Source organism: Peromyscus californicus, unplaced genomic scaffold (genome assembly GCF_007827085.1).
Source record: "Peromyscus californicus insignis strain IS unplaced genomic scaffold, ASM782708v3 Scaffold_9__1_contigs__length_137607984, whole genome shotgun sequence".
Lineage (NCBI taxonomy): Eukaryota > Metazoa > Chordata > Mammalia > Rodentia > Cricetidae > Peromyscus > Peromyscus californicus.
The window spans coordinates 135284070-135300540 of record NW_026294617.1 but is presented as its reverse complement, the minus strand read 5'-3'; positions in this window follow the sequence as shown (position 1 = coordinate 135300540).

Genomic DNA, 16471 nt, shown 5'->3' with positions numbered 1-16471 from the left:
GGTGGCAGAACTGGAGGGTGGGTCTGCCCAATCCGTTTGGAGGCCAGATAAGACAAATCCCTCAGATTCTAGATGCTAAGATTTGGTGTTTGCCCTGCTGGGTTTTGGTCCCACTTTTGCCCAGTTTTCCCATGATATGTCCCATTCCTCCCCTTTAGAATGTGAATGTTTATTCTGTGCTGGATATTGGAAATATTACACCTACATTTTTATTTTTTTAGGGTATGGTGATTTGAATAGGAATGGCCCCAATAGACTTATGTTTGAATGTTTGGCCCAGAGGAAGTAGTCCTGTTAGGAGATGTGACCTTGTTGGAGGAAGTGTGTCACTGTGGGGCCAAGCTTTGAGGTCCCAGATGCTCAAGTTAGGCCTAGTGTCACTTTCACCTCTGCTGCCTGTGGATCAAGATGTAAAATTCTCAGTTCCTTCTCCAGAACCATGTCTGCCTGCATGTTGCCATGATGATAATGGACTAGACCTCTGAAACTGTAGACAAGCCCCAATTAAATGTTTTCCTTTATAAGAATTGTAGACAAATTTCTAAATGGTCTTATTAAATAAAAAAATGGAGTCAGATATAGGGATGAAAACCTGAGAGATCAGGGAAATAGGGAAAGCCACAGCTAACCTCACCTCTCCAACTCCACAGCTTCCAAAAGCAATCTACTTCCTGTCTACCCATGCCTATATGCCTTGCTGTTCTGCCATCTGATTTGCTCTCTCTGTCCAGCTACATCACTTCCTCTTGCTGCCCTGCTCTGTCACTTCCTGTCTGTCTGTACAGACCTCCAGACCTCCATGGTTAACTAGTGTTGGAATATAAGGTGTGTCCACCACACCTGGCTCTTTTCCCAGTGTGGCCTTGAACTCACAGAGATCCAGAAAGATCCCTGACTGCCAAGTGATAGGATTAAAGGTGTATGCTAGCATTGCTTGACTTCTATATAGTGGGTGGCTTTTTTCTCTGATCTCCAGGCAAGTTTTATTGGGAGACACAGTATATTGGGGGACACAATACATCACCACAAAGAGTTGCTGTAGTCATGGTGTCTCTTCACAGCAACAGAAACTCTAAGACATAGCTGCTCACAGTCAAGACATTGTATTGAATCTCAGAGTAGACAGACAGAACATTGGAACAACCCAACAACTGTTGAGACTGGGGACTTTTGAAAACTAAATGCACTTTACATTATGAGATGAACATGAAGAGACAGGGGGTGTGTGGAATGTTTTATGTATTTGGATGTCAAGATGACAAGGGGTGGACTTGTTATGGTTAATCTTGTCAACTTGACTTCATGTAGAATCACCCAGGAAAAGTATCTCTGGGTATGTCTATGGGGGTGCTTCCAGATAAGTATGGGCAAAGAAACCCCATGTTGAGTGTTGGAAGTATTGTTTCATGGGCCAAGGGTCTGGAGTAAGAGAAAAGAAAGCCAGCTGAGCATCAGCATTCATCTCTCTGGCTGCAAAGTGACCAGATACCTCAAGCTCCTGTTGCCTTAACTTCCATGATACTATATTCCCTCAAACTGTCAGCCAAAACAAACCCTTCCTTACTTAAGTTGCTTTTGTTAATTATTTTGTGACAGCAATGAGAAAAACAATAAAGGTTATTTCTGCATTTTGCTAAGAGAAACAATGTTTCAGCAATACACACTGGTGTATTTGTGGGATTCTCTCATGTGATCAACTTCCACTAATGAGTAGGTTGCTCTGGGCTGATGTCTCCCAGATTAGTCTTTACAGCATCTGCTTTGCCTTTAACACTGACAGTGCTCAAATAGACCTTCAAGATTCTTTTGCAGTCCTGTGTTTGAGATGTCCCTGTCTCAGTTAATGTTAATAACCATATATCCAGTGGTCATTCTTTACCCTTCCATCATCCAGTAATATTAATTCTAAGTTCAAAACAGATCTCATACACATTCACTTGTCTCAATCTCTTTAGCCACCACCCTGGTTTAAATAATTTCATAATCTCTTATTGTTTTAAAAATTGTCTTGATTTTATAAAACCATTTAAACAAATTAAGCGAACCTAAATGGAATTTAAATTTTTCAACCTGTATTTCACTTCCAAATTAACATGAAGAGATTGGGTCATTTCCTTTTCATTATGAAGATATTTCTCCTTTAAATATTTATGCTTCTGCTTTTCTAGTGTTGAAAACACTAAGTGTAATCTGTGAAATATACTTTATGGTGACTTTGAGCTAAAAGAGGTTTTCCTCTGTTCCCTAAGGAATACCTCATGGTACTGTCACTGTCCCTATCTGTAGAAACTCTGCAATAGGGAAAAGTCTGCTTCTCATTGGGGATTCCTATGTAAGGTGGTGCCTGAATTCCTATATGAAACTTACTTTTAATTTTTTCCCCAATATTCACATCTTAATCCCCAAGTATTATGGATGAACTTGGGGCCTCAAATCTTGAACATCAGGCAAGTGATCTGTTACTGAGCTATCTGTATCCCTAAGCTCTCCAGGCAGGCTTTGAATTTCCAAGTGTCTTGCCTTAGTATCCTGTAGTGGTATTTGCTCCACCTATGACCTTAGGCTATATGACCCAAAGGAGGCTGTGCTTCCTGCTGTTGCATGTGACCTCTTATAAGGAGTTGGAGAAGGGTCACATGACCCTTCTTCCTGCTCTGGCCTTTGAGGTGGATTCACTCTCAGTCAGATCAGAGGTCTGTTGTCTACTCTGTTCTGTAATTGTGAGTGTATTTTTTCAATCTATATCTTAATGAATTCTGTTACCCATTTAATAGATTCACATGGATTGATCAGAATAAGTAGCGCCCACATGACAAAAAGGCCCCACACTCTGTAGCTCCTGCCCGCAGCCTCTGCACCAGTGGCAACAGGTTGGCTCAGAGGCTTGTGTGCTTGCTGCCGATCAGCCTTGCTAGCACCCCCAAGCCACTCAGTCCCAACCACATGGATCTGAGCCCCATATACCCACTACTTTCATGACCAAACCCTAACACACGCAGGTGGCTGCTGGTGAGTTTATCCATGCTGCAGAGCCCAGGCAGCCCAAATCCCCCAGGAAGGGCCTGAACCTTGCACAGGTGACCAGCTGCATACAGCAGCCCAGTGGGGAGCCAGTAGACCAGGCAGCTCATGCAGCACATGAGTTGATCACTCTCTGGCCGTGTGAATCATAAGGCAGCACTAGGTGCCTTTAGTTCCATGCTATTAGCAACAGGATCGGGTCACAGTTTTCCACCTGTTTAGAGATCACCAGCATACTGTTCCTTTACCTTTAAAATTGTTCAGTAGCCATTCTACAAAAGTGGAAGCTGTGGTCAGAACTCTGATGAAAATACAGCTTAGAGATCCAGGGGCCAAAGCACTCGTTTTCTCAACGTGGCAAGATGTATTAGATATTATTTCAAAAGCTCTCACCGACAACAACATGGAATTTACACAAATCAGTCGCATTAAGACATTCCAGGAGAATCTTTCAGCTTTTAAACATGATCCTCAAGTCAATATTTTGCTGCTGCCCCTGCACACGGGCTCTAATGGACTAACTATCATCGAAGCCACTCACGTCCTCTTGGTGGAGCCTATACTGAACCCTGCCCATGAGCTTCAGGCCATTGGGAGGGTGCACCGGATCGGACAGACAAAACCTACTATTGTACATAGATTCTTAATTAAAGCAACAATAGAAGAGCGAATGCAGGCAATGCTGAAAACTGCTGAGAGGAGTCATACAAGCTCACCCGGGAAGCACTCTGAAGCCTCTGTGTTGACTGTGGCTGACCTAGCAGACCTGTTTACCAAAGAAACTGAGGAGCTTGAATGAAGTGTTGTGAAATCATCCCACAGACTTTAATATAGGACTTAACTTTCAAAGTTGTAAAGAAAAAAGCTGTTAATTAAAAACAAAAGATCAGTAAAAAAAAAAAAAAAAAAAAAAAAAAAAAAAAAAATTGTTCAGTGTAACAGCTGCCAGTTCCAGGACAGACACCCTGGGATGCCGTGCTATGCCTGTGAGAGTGCACCTGCCCACCCACCTGACCACCAGCTTCCACCACTCTAGTTGAGTTCGGCACCATGCCCTCACCCACCATCACCAACCATATAGCACCAACCAGACAGGCAGCTTCTGCCAGGTGCATGCCTGAGCACTTCCAGCTCGTTGCTTTATTGCCTCATTGTTGTATACAATCTGTTGTGGTCCCAGCAACCCTACCTAGTGCCTGGGTAAGTGTTTAATTCATAGGAACCATTCAGGGACCTCAGTCAGCTTGCACCAGACCTGCTTTAGGGCTACACCAGTGACACCTACTGGCTAACAGCACTACTACACCCCCCAAAAAACATCACAAGAACTGAAACACAAGCAAGCAAGAATTTCATTCCAGGTAAGAGTACTTGATAATTTTACACCTTAACATTGATTAATAAATAAACAAATTAATAAAATTTTCTTTATACATTTTGAATATTTCACAAAACATGGTGGAAAATATTACTTAACCTGGATTTAAAAACTTTTTTGCTTTTACAGGACATATATGACCTTCCTGGGATGTATATATACACCATTTTGGCATTTGCCATAATAATTCACATAGATTGAAAAATTAGTTTGATAGTAATAAGAAAGATGAGTCATTATTGGGACTGATACAGGCTTTACAAGGTAGCAATGAAAACTTACATAAAAAGATTCTTTCTCTAGAATCTGCTAACCAGGATTTATAAGGTAGGAATAAAGACTTATGTAACAAGCTCCTTAGTTTGGAATCTGCTAACTTACTACAAGAACTTCAGTTCATTAATAATAAATGTACAAACAGATTTGATTTTATTGATAATAAATATGAATACTTAATGAATAGAACAATAGCTCTCCAGGGTGAAGTTGTCGCTACTCAGACACTTTATAAAGAAGAAAGATTATCAATAACTGAAAAAAAGGTCTATGGAATCATGTGTTTCATAAGAACATAAAAGGTTGCATGATTCCATGAAATCTCTGGAATCTCTTACAACAAGTTCTGCAAGCCCTAGAAAAAACTCTCAGTAAAGATGACAAGGGACTTAATAGGCAGAAGGGAAAGGCTATACAAGTCATAACATCTCCAGATGGCTCTCATACAATGGCTTATCCTGTCATCATCTCTGAGAGGCCAGCAGATGATAAGCATCCTGAGCCCTATGTAGAATATATGTTGCAAATCATTCCTATGAGAGATTTAAAAAAATAAGGTAGCCGGCGGTGGTGGCGCACGCCTTTAATCCCAGCACTCGGGAGGCAGAGCCAGGCGGATCTCTGTGAGTTCGAGGCCAGCCTGGGCTACCAAGTGAGTTCCAGGAAAGGCGCAAAGCTACACAGAGAAACCCTGTCTCGAAAAACCAAAAAAAAAAAAAAAATAAGGAAGGGGTGGTAATCTATGGTATACACTCAACATATGTAAAACAGATATTAAATACGTGGTCTACTACAAATAGAATCACACCAGATCATTGAAATCAGTTAATCTCAGCTGTTCTAGAATATAGCCAGCAGTTACAATGGAAAAGCTGGTTGAGAGAGGAAGTAAGGATCCTAGAACAACAGGGTAAGACCAGAGGTTTTGAGATCTCCCAAGATCACATTCTTGGTGAGGGATATTTTGCTGATAGAAATAAACAAGCCATTTATGATATACATACAGTATCCCTATGCCATATAGCAGCTCTAAATGCTTGGGAAAAAATTCCAGAACCAGAAAAACCAACTGAGTTATACACAAAGAAATTCCAAGGACCATAAGAACCTTTTACTGATATTTTTTTTACAAAGGCTGACCACAGCTACAAAAAAAGCTGTGTCAGATAACGAATAAGTCAAGTATTAACTGAGTCCTTGGCATTTAACAATGCTAATACAGAATGCAAAAGAATACTTATGCATTAAAGGTCAGATCAACTCCTTTGGAAGAATGAATTCAGTATACTAATGGTGTTGAGTCTCTTAACTATAGTAATGAGGCTTGCATAGGAGAGACAATTTTCAGAGGTGGAAGAAGGCCTCAGGGTAGCAAATGTTTTAACTGTGGTACACCAAACCATATAAGTAGAAACTGTACATGGGGGTGCTCCTAGAAGCAATATTCATTCTAGAAATAATCCAAACAGGAGACCCCAACCTTCTGGATTATGTAGAAGATTTGACTGAGGCAGACATTGGACCAATGAATGCAGATCAACAATAGATATATGAGGCAACCCTTTACCAATGGGAAACACCTTACGGGGCCTCTTGTAGGCCCCCAAACCAAACACGGTACAAACATTTCCAGCCACTATGGAGGAAATTCCTCTCCAGGACAATTAGATAGCCCAGTGACTAATGTAAGCAATGATAACTGCACTGGATGATAGAACAGCCCTGATAGATGAATCAAAAGTTTCAAAGACACTATAAAACAAATATTTTTGCAGACTTCCATAAATGAACAAAGATCAAAGCTCAGACTTCAAATTAATGGCATTGTTCTAGAGGGCCTGGTAGACACAGGTGTGGATGTGACTATAATTACACTAAAATCATGGCATTCAAATTGGCGTCTTCAAGAGGTAGATGTTCAATTTCTAGGGATTGGAACCCTATCTCAGGTAAAACAGAGTTTGAAATGGATTGAATGCATAGGGCCAGAAGGACAGAGAGGAAGGCTGACGCCACAAGTGGCAAATATAGCAATGAATCTTTGGGGCCAAGATCTGTTACAGCAGTGGAATGCCCAGATTAAAATTCCCAAAATCTCAGAAAGAGAATGCAGACCAATGCATGTTTCTAGGAATAATATAACATGCTATAAAAAAAACAGCCCCCAACCATTCAGGCTGTACATGAACAAAGCACAACTGCTGTTGAACTCTCAGAAGTACCAACAGCCTCACCTTTAAAATGGCTAACTGATAACCCTGTCTGGGTTGGACAATGGCCTTTGACAACAGGAAAGCTACAAGCTTTAGAACAGCTGGTTCAAGAGTAGTTAAATGCTCAACACATTGAAGAATAATCTATCAGCCCTTGGAATTCTCCGGTATTTGTTATTTTAAAAAGTCCAGTAATTAGAGAATGCTGACAGATCTGAGAGCTATTAATAAAGTAATTTGACCTATGGGCTCCCTACAGAATGGGATGCCCTTGTCCTCTCTGCTACCCAAAGAATGGCCTATAATAGTTATTGACTTAAAAAGATTGTTTTGTTACCATACCTTTACAAGAAAAGGATAGAGAAAAATTTGCATTCATAGTACCTACTTATATCAATTCCCAGCCCGTCAAGAGATATCAATGGAACGTCCTCCCACAGGGGATGTTAAACAGCTCTACCCTGTGCCAATATTTTGTGCAAAAACCATTTGAGATAATTTGTGTGAAATTTCTATAATCCATAACTTATCATTATGTGGATGATATCTTATTAGCTGATCCACAGTTAGGTACTTTAGAAAGCATCTTTGAAGAAGTTAAAAAAAAAGTTTTGCCTCACTGGGGGCTACAAATTGCTCCTGAAAAAATACAAAAAGGAGATTCTATTAATTACTTAGGATATAAATAGAGCTACATAAAATTAGACTCCAAAAGGTACAACTCAGGAGAGATCAATTGCAGACTCTTAATGATTTTCAGAAATTGTTAGGAACCATTTCCAACTTACAGAGTATCATTGGAGCCGGGCGGTGGTGGCGCACGCCTTTAATCCCAGCACTCGGGAGGCAGAGCCAGGCGGATCTCTGTGAGTTCGAGGCCAGCCTGGTCTCCAAAGCGAGTTCCAGGAAAGGTGCAAAGCTACACAGAGAAACCCTGTCTCGAAAAACAAAAACAAAAACAAAAACAGAGTATCATTGGAATACCTAAAGATGGACTAAAAATAATGGCTAATACCCTAAAAGGGAACAAGGACTTAAATAATCCAAGAGAATTATCAGCCAAAGCTGAGAAGGAATTGGTTGTAGTAGAAAAGACAATACAAGAAGCACACATGGATCATGTGGATCCAGAACTTAACTGCATTCTGGTCATACTCACCTCCAGACACTTCCCCATAGGGATTGTGATGCAGAGGGAAGATATTATATTGGAATGGATATTTCTACCATGTAAACCAAGTAAGAAGTTAAAGACTTCTGTAGAAAAGATCTCTGATTTGATTCAAAAAGGAAAATTAAGACTTCACCAGCTGACAGGAATGGACCCAGTAGAAATTGCAGTACCTTTAACTAATGAGGAAATTTCGACACTATGGAAAGATAATGAATACTGGCAGAGAGCCTGCAATGACTTTTTGGGAGAGATTAACAACCATTATCCCAAAAGCAAGAGAATAGCATTCTTAAAGAGGAGTGAATGAGTCCTTCTTCACATTGTATGACAAAAGTCAATTTCTGGAGTTCCCACATTCTATACTGATGCAAATAAATCAGGGAAAGCAGGATACATCAGGGGACTTAAGTCAAGTGGTTCAAAGTCCATACAACTCTTCACAAAAAGCAGAACTGTATGCCATTCTTATGGTACTGATGGACTTCACAGAACCCCTCAATATAGTCACTGACTCTCGATATGCAGAGAGTTGTTTTACATATTGAAACTGCTGAATTAATTCCTGATAATACAGAATTAATTTCATTGTTTATACAATTACAAGAAATCATCAGAAATAGGGAACATCCTATATATTTAACACACATTAGATCTCATATGAGTCTGCCAGGACCTCTAGCAAAAGGTAATGATGAGATTGATCAGTTACTAATAGGAAACATGCTACAAGCCTCAGAATTTCATAAGAAACACCATGTAAATAGCAGGGTTTTGAAGAAGGATTTCTCCATCACTTGGCAACAAGCCAAGTAAATTGTAAGAAAATGTCCTACTTGTTCCTTCTAAAACCAAACTCCATTACCCACAGGAAGCAATCCAAAAGGTATACAAAGAAATGAAATTTGGCAGATGGATGTATTTCATTTCACATAATTTGAGAGATTAAAGTATGTACACCATACCATTAACACCTATTCAGGATTTCAGTGGGCAATTCCTATGAGATCTGAAAAGGCTGATTCTGTGGTAACACATATTAGAAGTTATGACCATCATGGGAATACCTGTACAAATTAAGACTGACAATGCCCCAGCATATGTCTCAAATAAAATGAGACATTTTTTTGCTTATTACAATATAAATCATGTTACAGGTATACTACACAATCCCACAGGCTGAGCAGTCATAGAAAGATCCAATTGAACTTTAAAGGATATGCTAAATAAACAGCAACAGGTAGCAATGACTCCTAGAAATAGATTGCATAATGCTTTATTAATCTTGAAATTTCTCAATGCTGATTAGAAAAGAACAACAGCTGTGGAGAGACACTGGAAAACAGAAAAAACTTCTGAGCTAAACCAAGTGGTTTATTTTAAAGATGTGTTGACCTCAGAATGGAAACCAGGATACGTCCTATATTGGGGAATGTAGCATGAATCTTAAAAGTTCTTATTAATAAAAACAAACCTGAGGCCAATTATTGGGGTGAATGCTGGAAGATCAGAGAAGCAGAACAAGCCACAGCTACCTCACCTCAAAAATTCCTCAGCTGATCCTGTTTCCTCAGACAAAAAGCTTCTGAGTCCTCATCCAGAATGAATTTCAGCTGAATGGTGCTGTTCAAAGCCTAAAAGCTTAACCATCCAAATGCTTCTAGTTTCTGGTCCTCACGCCTTATATACCTATCTGCTTTCTACCATCACTCCCTGGAATTAAAGGATTGCTTTCTGGGATTAAAGGCGTGACTCACCATGCTTGGCTATATCCTTGAACACATGCATTTCTGCCTCTGGAATACTAGGCGTGTGCTACCACTGCCTATCCTCTATGTTTAATATTGTGGCTGTTCTGTCTCTGACCCCAGATAAGTTTATTAGCATGCACAATATTTTGGGGAACACAATACCACCACAGAGGAAGGGGTTTTGTTTTTGTTTCTGCAGGAGAAGAAAAGCTATGGATACCAATAAAATGAATAAAAATTCTATTCGAACAGGAGAAACCCCTTGATGAAGAGAAAAGCTCATCCACTGATGTAACATCTCTACAAGTTGTAGGAAATATTTAACAAGCAAGGGTTGGGGCAGGGTTCTGTTTTTTGTCTTTTCAGGATAATAGGAATACTCATCTTCAAGAAATCATAAGGCCTTGGACTGTAGATGTAACCAACCATCTTATTAAATAAGAAACACAAAACCAATGCAAAGAAGAAAGCCAGGAGATCAGAGTTAAGAGCCTTACCCATCTGTTGCAGCTAGCCTCTTCAGCCAAGAGACCTCTCCGAAAGAGAGCTACTTCCTGTGTGTTTGTCTTTATATAGTCTTTCTGTTCTGCCTTCTCATTGGTTGTAAACCCAAACACATGGCTGCCTCATCACTGCCTGTCTGTAGAGACTTCCAGGTCTTCTATGGTTGGTATTGAGATTAAAGGCATGTGTCTCCAATGCTGGCTGTATCCCTGAACACACAGAGATCTACCTAGCTCTGTCTACCAAGTGCTGGGATTAAAGGTGTGTGCCACCACTGCCATGCTCTTGCTATGGCTCTAATAGCTCTGACCCCCAGGCAACTTTATTTATTAACATACAATTAAAATCACATTTCAGTACAAATAAAATACCACCATATTGGACACCCAGAAGTCTACAGCAGAAGAGAAGAACTTATTGGTACCAATATACTCTTCAGGGTAATATCTCACTGCCTAACATCAATATCCATTTAACTCTAGAATAGTTGTGGTCCCAATTCAATTATAAATCAAGCTGGCTTTGGAGTTGGAATTTAGCTCCCTCCTTCTCTAAACCCAAGCATATTGCTAAAAGAAAAAGTTAAGAGATTCTGTCTCATATCAGAAGTGCTGCCTGGTGTGGTACAGAAGAAAACCAATAAAAAGGGACCATTGTCATCAAGATTCTATTTCTTTCCATGCTTGTCTTTGCTTTCAGAGGATCCTTTCTCTTTCCAGAATAAATGCAAACTTTCCATTTTGATATTAAAAATGTTTGAGTTTCCACAATAAAAAAATAAGTCTTTCCAACAGCAATCTCTGAAGTCTCCAAAAGGAAGATGGGACCCTACAACAATGACTCTACTTAGTCTAGGAAGATGCCATGGTACCTAAGAACATTACTCAATGATCATCTTTGGACTGAACACTCTTCTGGACAGTTCTAAGATGAGATGGTTCATTATACTCCACTTCTAGCTAGCATTTCAGACAATCCTATCCATTTCTGAGACTTGCTGCAGACTCTATGGCTAGCTCTATTGAGACCTAACAATCTAAGCTTTCTTATAAGACTCCACAGAGATACTGTTGTCCCCTAAACAGCAGGACGTAATTATAAGAAAACAACACCCCTTCCCCAAATGTTTCATTTTTCTCAGGGTTATGGATGGATGGTTGTAGGGTTGGAGGTAGAACAGTAAAATTTGAACTCAGTATTCTTTTTTAGAAAAGAAAAAGAGGAATGGATAGGTATAGGATATTAAGGTAGATTATTGTATTTACTAGTAAACTAATTCAGTAAAATATCAGCCTTAGATAATTTGCACTGATATGGATTCTTGTATATTGATACAAATGTAAACTATTCTTATATTCCTATTTAAGATTTGTATATTCAAATACAAAACTACATTTGTTATATTGTACACATATTTCTACTCCTGTTTGAAATATTTTGTATATTGATACAAATGTAATATTATATTTGTCATACTGTATGTATGTTCTACCTCTGTTTAGGATATTTTGCATATTGATACATATTTAGGATTATTGTCATATTGCATATTGCACTATACATGCCTACCTCTGTTTAAGCTATTTTGTATATTGTCACAATTTTGAGGCCACTGTCCTTATACAGTACATCTGCTTACAAACTGTTTATCTTGTTATTGTGAAGCCTTAGTCCTTAAGTTATTTTAGTACTTACTGAGCTATAGTCACTCATGCTTGTCATTTCTATAGTTATGTTAGGTTGTCTAGATTTACAGAAACATGTTAGATGGATAGGTAATCTTCAAATACTTCATAGACCTAGAGAACATGGCATTTAAATGTTTTGATAACTTAGAATTCTGTTGACTTGTGACACGATTGCTCCTGACAGCACCAATCTTATCCTGAGAGAATGTTGGGCTTCTGAGACATTTCTGTTTGGAAGTTTGTCTTCTTCTTGGCACAAAATGGCCTGCTGGGCAAAGAACTGCCCTTGCCTCAACTGCTGATAGTATGAATACTGTCCCTTCTGAATGAACAGGACACAAGGAAAAGTGACTACTTAACTCTGCCAAGACGGGGCTAGATAGTCTTTCAAAATACCTGCTTCTGAAAATGATCTGTCAGATACTCTAGGCCTGTAGCCAATTTGAATGCACCAACGATGCTGAGAAATTTTTGGTGACTGTCCAGGCTGCCAGCTGTCTCTGTCTACTCTTGCAAGACTCCCAAAAGTTGCTTGTGTCCTTCTCCTGTTTATTGGGTACTATTATATTTCCTCTCAGGTTTTTTATGGGATTGAAGACTAACAGTTATAGTTACAATCTTCTTGTATCTTAGCTAGAACATATTAAGTATTAGATTCAGGTTCTTTAGGATAGGACACCTTTTGGGATGATCTCTGTAATGTGCCATTTACCTATGCTCCAGATTTCTCTGGATTTTAGTATGTGTCTTTTGTTTGATGTTATTCTTGGTTGTAGTTCCATTTTGTTTATATTATTACCCTTTGTTTTTCCTGAACAATACTTGATAAGCATTCTTATTGTATATAGTTTGCATTAAGATTAGAACCTTCTGGGATGGAGAGATGGCTCAGCAGTTAAGAGCACTGGCTGCTCTTCCAGGAAACCGGGTTCAATTCCCAGCACCCACATGGCAGCTCACAATGTCTGTAACTCCAGTTCCAGAGGACCTGACACCTTCATGCAGATGATACACCCAGGCAGAACACCAATGCACATAAAATAAATAAAGGTTTATAATCCCAGGCATCAGATTTGGGGAGAAAAAAAAGATTCGAACGTTCTAAGTTAGGCAAAATGGGGAAATGTAGTAGTATTTCCTCCACCCATGATCTTGGGCTATGCGGCCCAAAGGAGGTGGTGCTTCTTGCCCTTGCACATGACCTCCTATAAGGATTGGAGAAGGATCACATGCCCCTTCTCCCTGCTCCTGCCTGCGAGGTGGATTCACTCCCAGTCAGATCAGAGGACAACTTCTGCTGTCTATTCTGTTCTGTAATCGTGAGTGTATTTCCTCAATTTATATCTCAATAAATTCTGTTACCCATTTAATAGACTCACATGGATTGATCGTAATAGTATCCCACATGGCTATAACTAAGGATTGGGACACCAGGCCCAGCTCAAAATTGAAATAAAAATTTTTATTTCTTAGCAAATGGTAGTGATATATTATTTCATTCTAATAGGCACAACTAGCACCATTACTAGTAAAACACAATTCTCTACACTGAAATCCACAAAATACATATTTCACTGTCAAAGCTTGGTTGCAAGTAAATACTCTTCAATTAGAGCAGTGGCACATCTTGGCAGAGACACATCTTTACAGTGTACAAAAATATCCCACAACAGTAGATTTCCCTATGACCTGGCTATTCTGTTCTGCATGCAATGGCTAATTGGGCTGTCAGGTGAATATATTATGCACTTCATGAGATGAGAAAAAGCATATTCTTGAGGCAATTTTTCTTAAAACCTATAATCCTAGTCTAATCAGAGAAGGGAAATGACAAACCCAGACCAGACTGAAGATTATTTTACAGATACCTGACAAGTATTCTACAGGATTAAGGTCCTGAAAAACAAGAAACTGTCTCAAACCAGAAGAGAACAAAATATTTAGTATGGTATTCTTGGTTCAGTCCTAGAATAGAAAATGGACATAAATTAGTGAAACTCAAATAAAACCTGAAGTTTAATAATACTGGTTTCTTAGACATTACATATGTACTTATAAATATAAAATAACTGTATGAGGTCATAGGGAAATCTACTGTTGTGGGATATTTTTGTACACTGTAAAGATGTGTCTCTGCCAAGGTGCCTTCTGATTGGTTTAATCAAGAGCTGGATGACTGATAGCTAGGCAGGAGAGAATAGGCAGGACTTCTGGGGAGAGAGTAGAACTCTGGGAAGAAGAGTGGTGGGAGACACCAGTGAGACATTTAGGAAGTCAGACATACAGAATGGAGAGGTAAAAAGCCACGTGGCAGAATTTAGATGAATAGAAACAGGATAATTTAAGTTATAAGAGCTAGTTAGGAACAAGCCTAAGTTGAAGGCTGAATTTTGACAATTAATAATATGTCTCTGTCATTATTTAGGGGCTGGCACCCAAGAAAGTTTGAAAAAAAAATGACCTACAATTGGTGCCCAACGCACAGCATGTAAATCCACATAGGGCCTGAGAAAGCTGCAAAAAGTTCTGAACAATGGAGCTGGACACCGTTTCCCAGTAACCATAGTCCCTCATGCAGTCGCACTGCTTGAGTCATAGAGAGGCACAGCACGGCATTTTAAGAGGCCCTGCTATTCAGCTGAGCATTTGGGCAGTCAGCTTGCTACTTGCTACTTGGAACTAGGTAGCACATGCTCAGTAAATTCCCGGAGCTGGGACAGTTTGGCATGGCTGGGATGGTTAGGTCAAGTGGAGCAGAGCCAGCCACCAGCACCACATGCTAAGTGGAGTCACAAAGTGGGTGGTCTGGGTGTTTAAGATTTGTCTCCCATGGTCAGAGAATGCTGTAGGTGTAAGGCAGCAGGAGTGCAAAAATTCAGGTCCAGAACAAAAAAAAAACCTCTGAACAGGTACAATATGTTTAAAAATGTGCTTAGGTAGTGAAGAAAATGGCTATAGACAGTCATAGAAAAATAGTTTGAAAATAATAAAGTCTTTAAAGAGAGTAAAGTAATATAAAAAGAATAAGCTATGTAAGGATGGGAAATACACAAAGCTGGATTCTGTATGGTGTTTTGTTGACTTTGAATTTTTTTTTTTTTGGTTTTTTCGAGACAGGGTTTCTCTGTGTAGCTTTGCACCTTTCCTGGAACTCGCTTTGGAGACCAGGCTGGCCTCGAACTCACAGAGATCCGCCTGGCTCTGCCTCCCGAGTGCTGGGATTAAAGGCGTGTGCCACCACCGCCCGGCTGACTTTGAATTTTTAAAATGCTAAGAAACAAAAAATAGCAGCTGCTGAGAGATACTGGAGTATGGGAAAAACTACTGAATTAAACCAGCCTATGTATTTTAAGGATAACTTAACTTTAGAATGGAAGTCAGAAAATATGTTGCATTACGTTTTTGTTTCTACAGGAAACAAAAGCTATAGATTCCTTCAAAATTAATAGAGATCAGATTTGACTGGGGGAGACCTCATGAAAGTCTTGGTTACAGACATGAAGAAGCCAAGAAAAACAAGACAAGTGACATATAAGTTGATCCCTCAACATGGGAATAGCTTACAGACTGGATGAGACATGATAAATCTTGTTGACTACAAAGTCCTCATGACTTATTATTATATGCCATCCTTTCGTATGGCATGGGTGGAGATCTACATTAGTTTGGTTATGCAGTCCAACTAGACTTATAAAGTTGCCTTTTATCTGCTCAAACATAGAGCAGAGAATCATCTTCAGCTGATTTGTGCACACTACAATTCCATACTTGTGTAAATACAGATATGTATGTTACTTTTAAAAGTTTGTTTTCATAAAAAAAAAAGAACCAGACAGCAATGAAGACAAGTAGCCCAGGTGATCCAGCCTCTCAGAATGTCTTTGTTGCAGTTTCCTCAAAAACCTGCATCCAGAACAACTTCAAAGCTGCTAGCTGATATGGTTCAGCCTCAGAGACTACTCCAGCCAGGACATCAGGTAAGCTCTACAGTTTCTCATTACATAGGCTGGACAACAAATGATACAGCTAGCTCTCTCAGGATTTGACCATTATCTCAATTTTCTCAGGATCCTCTAAAGATGCCATCACCCTCAGACAGAAATAATTTTAAGAACACAATGCCCACACTCCCAAGAAGTGGGATGAGTGGTTTTTGGTTATTCAATAGGTTATAGATGTTTATTATCGTTTAGGGAGTTGATTGCAAATTGTTCCTGGCCTTGGCAAGGGAGGAGACTAAACAAGGGAGGCTGAATTCAAGGATCTCTTTCTGAAAAGGGGGATATAGGAATGATAGGATAAAGGGTAGATTATTGAATGTATTTGTAAACTAAAAGGCAACTATTAATCTCAAATATTTTACATTGGTATGGATTTTTGTATATTGATACAAATTTAAAGTTACTTTTGTATTAAAATACTGTATATATGCTTCTACTCTTAAGGTATTGTACACATGCAGCTCATTA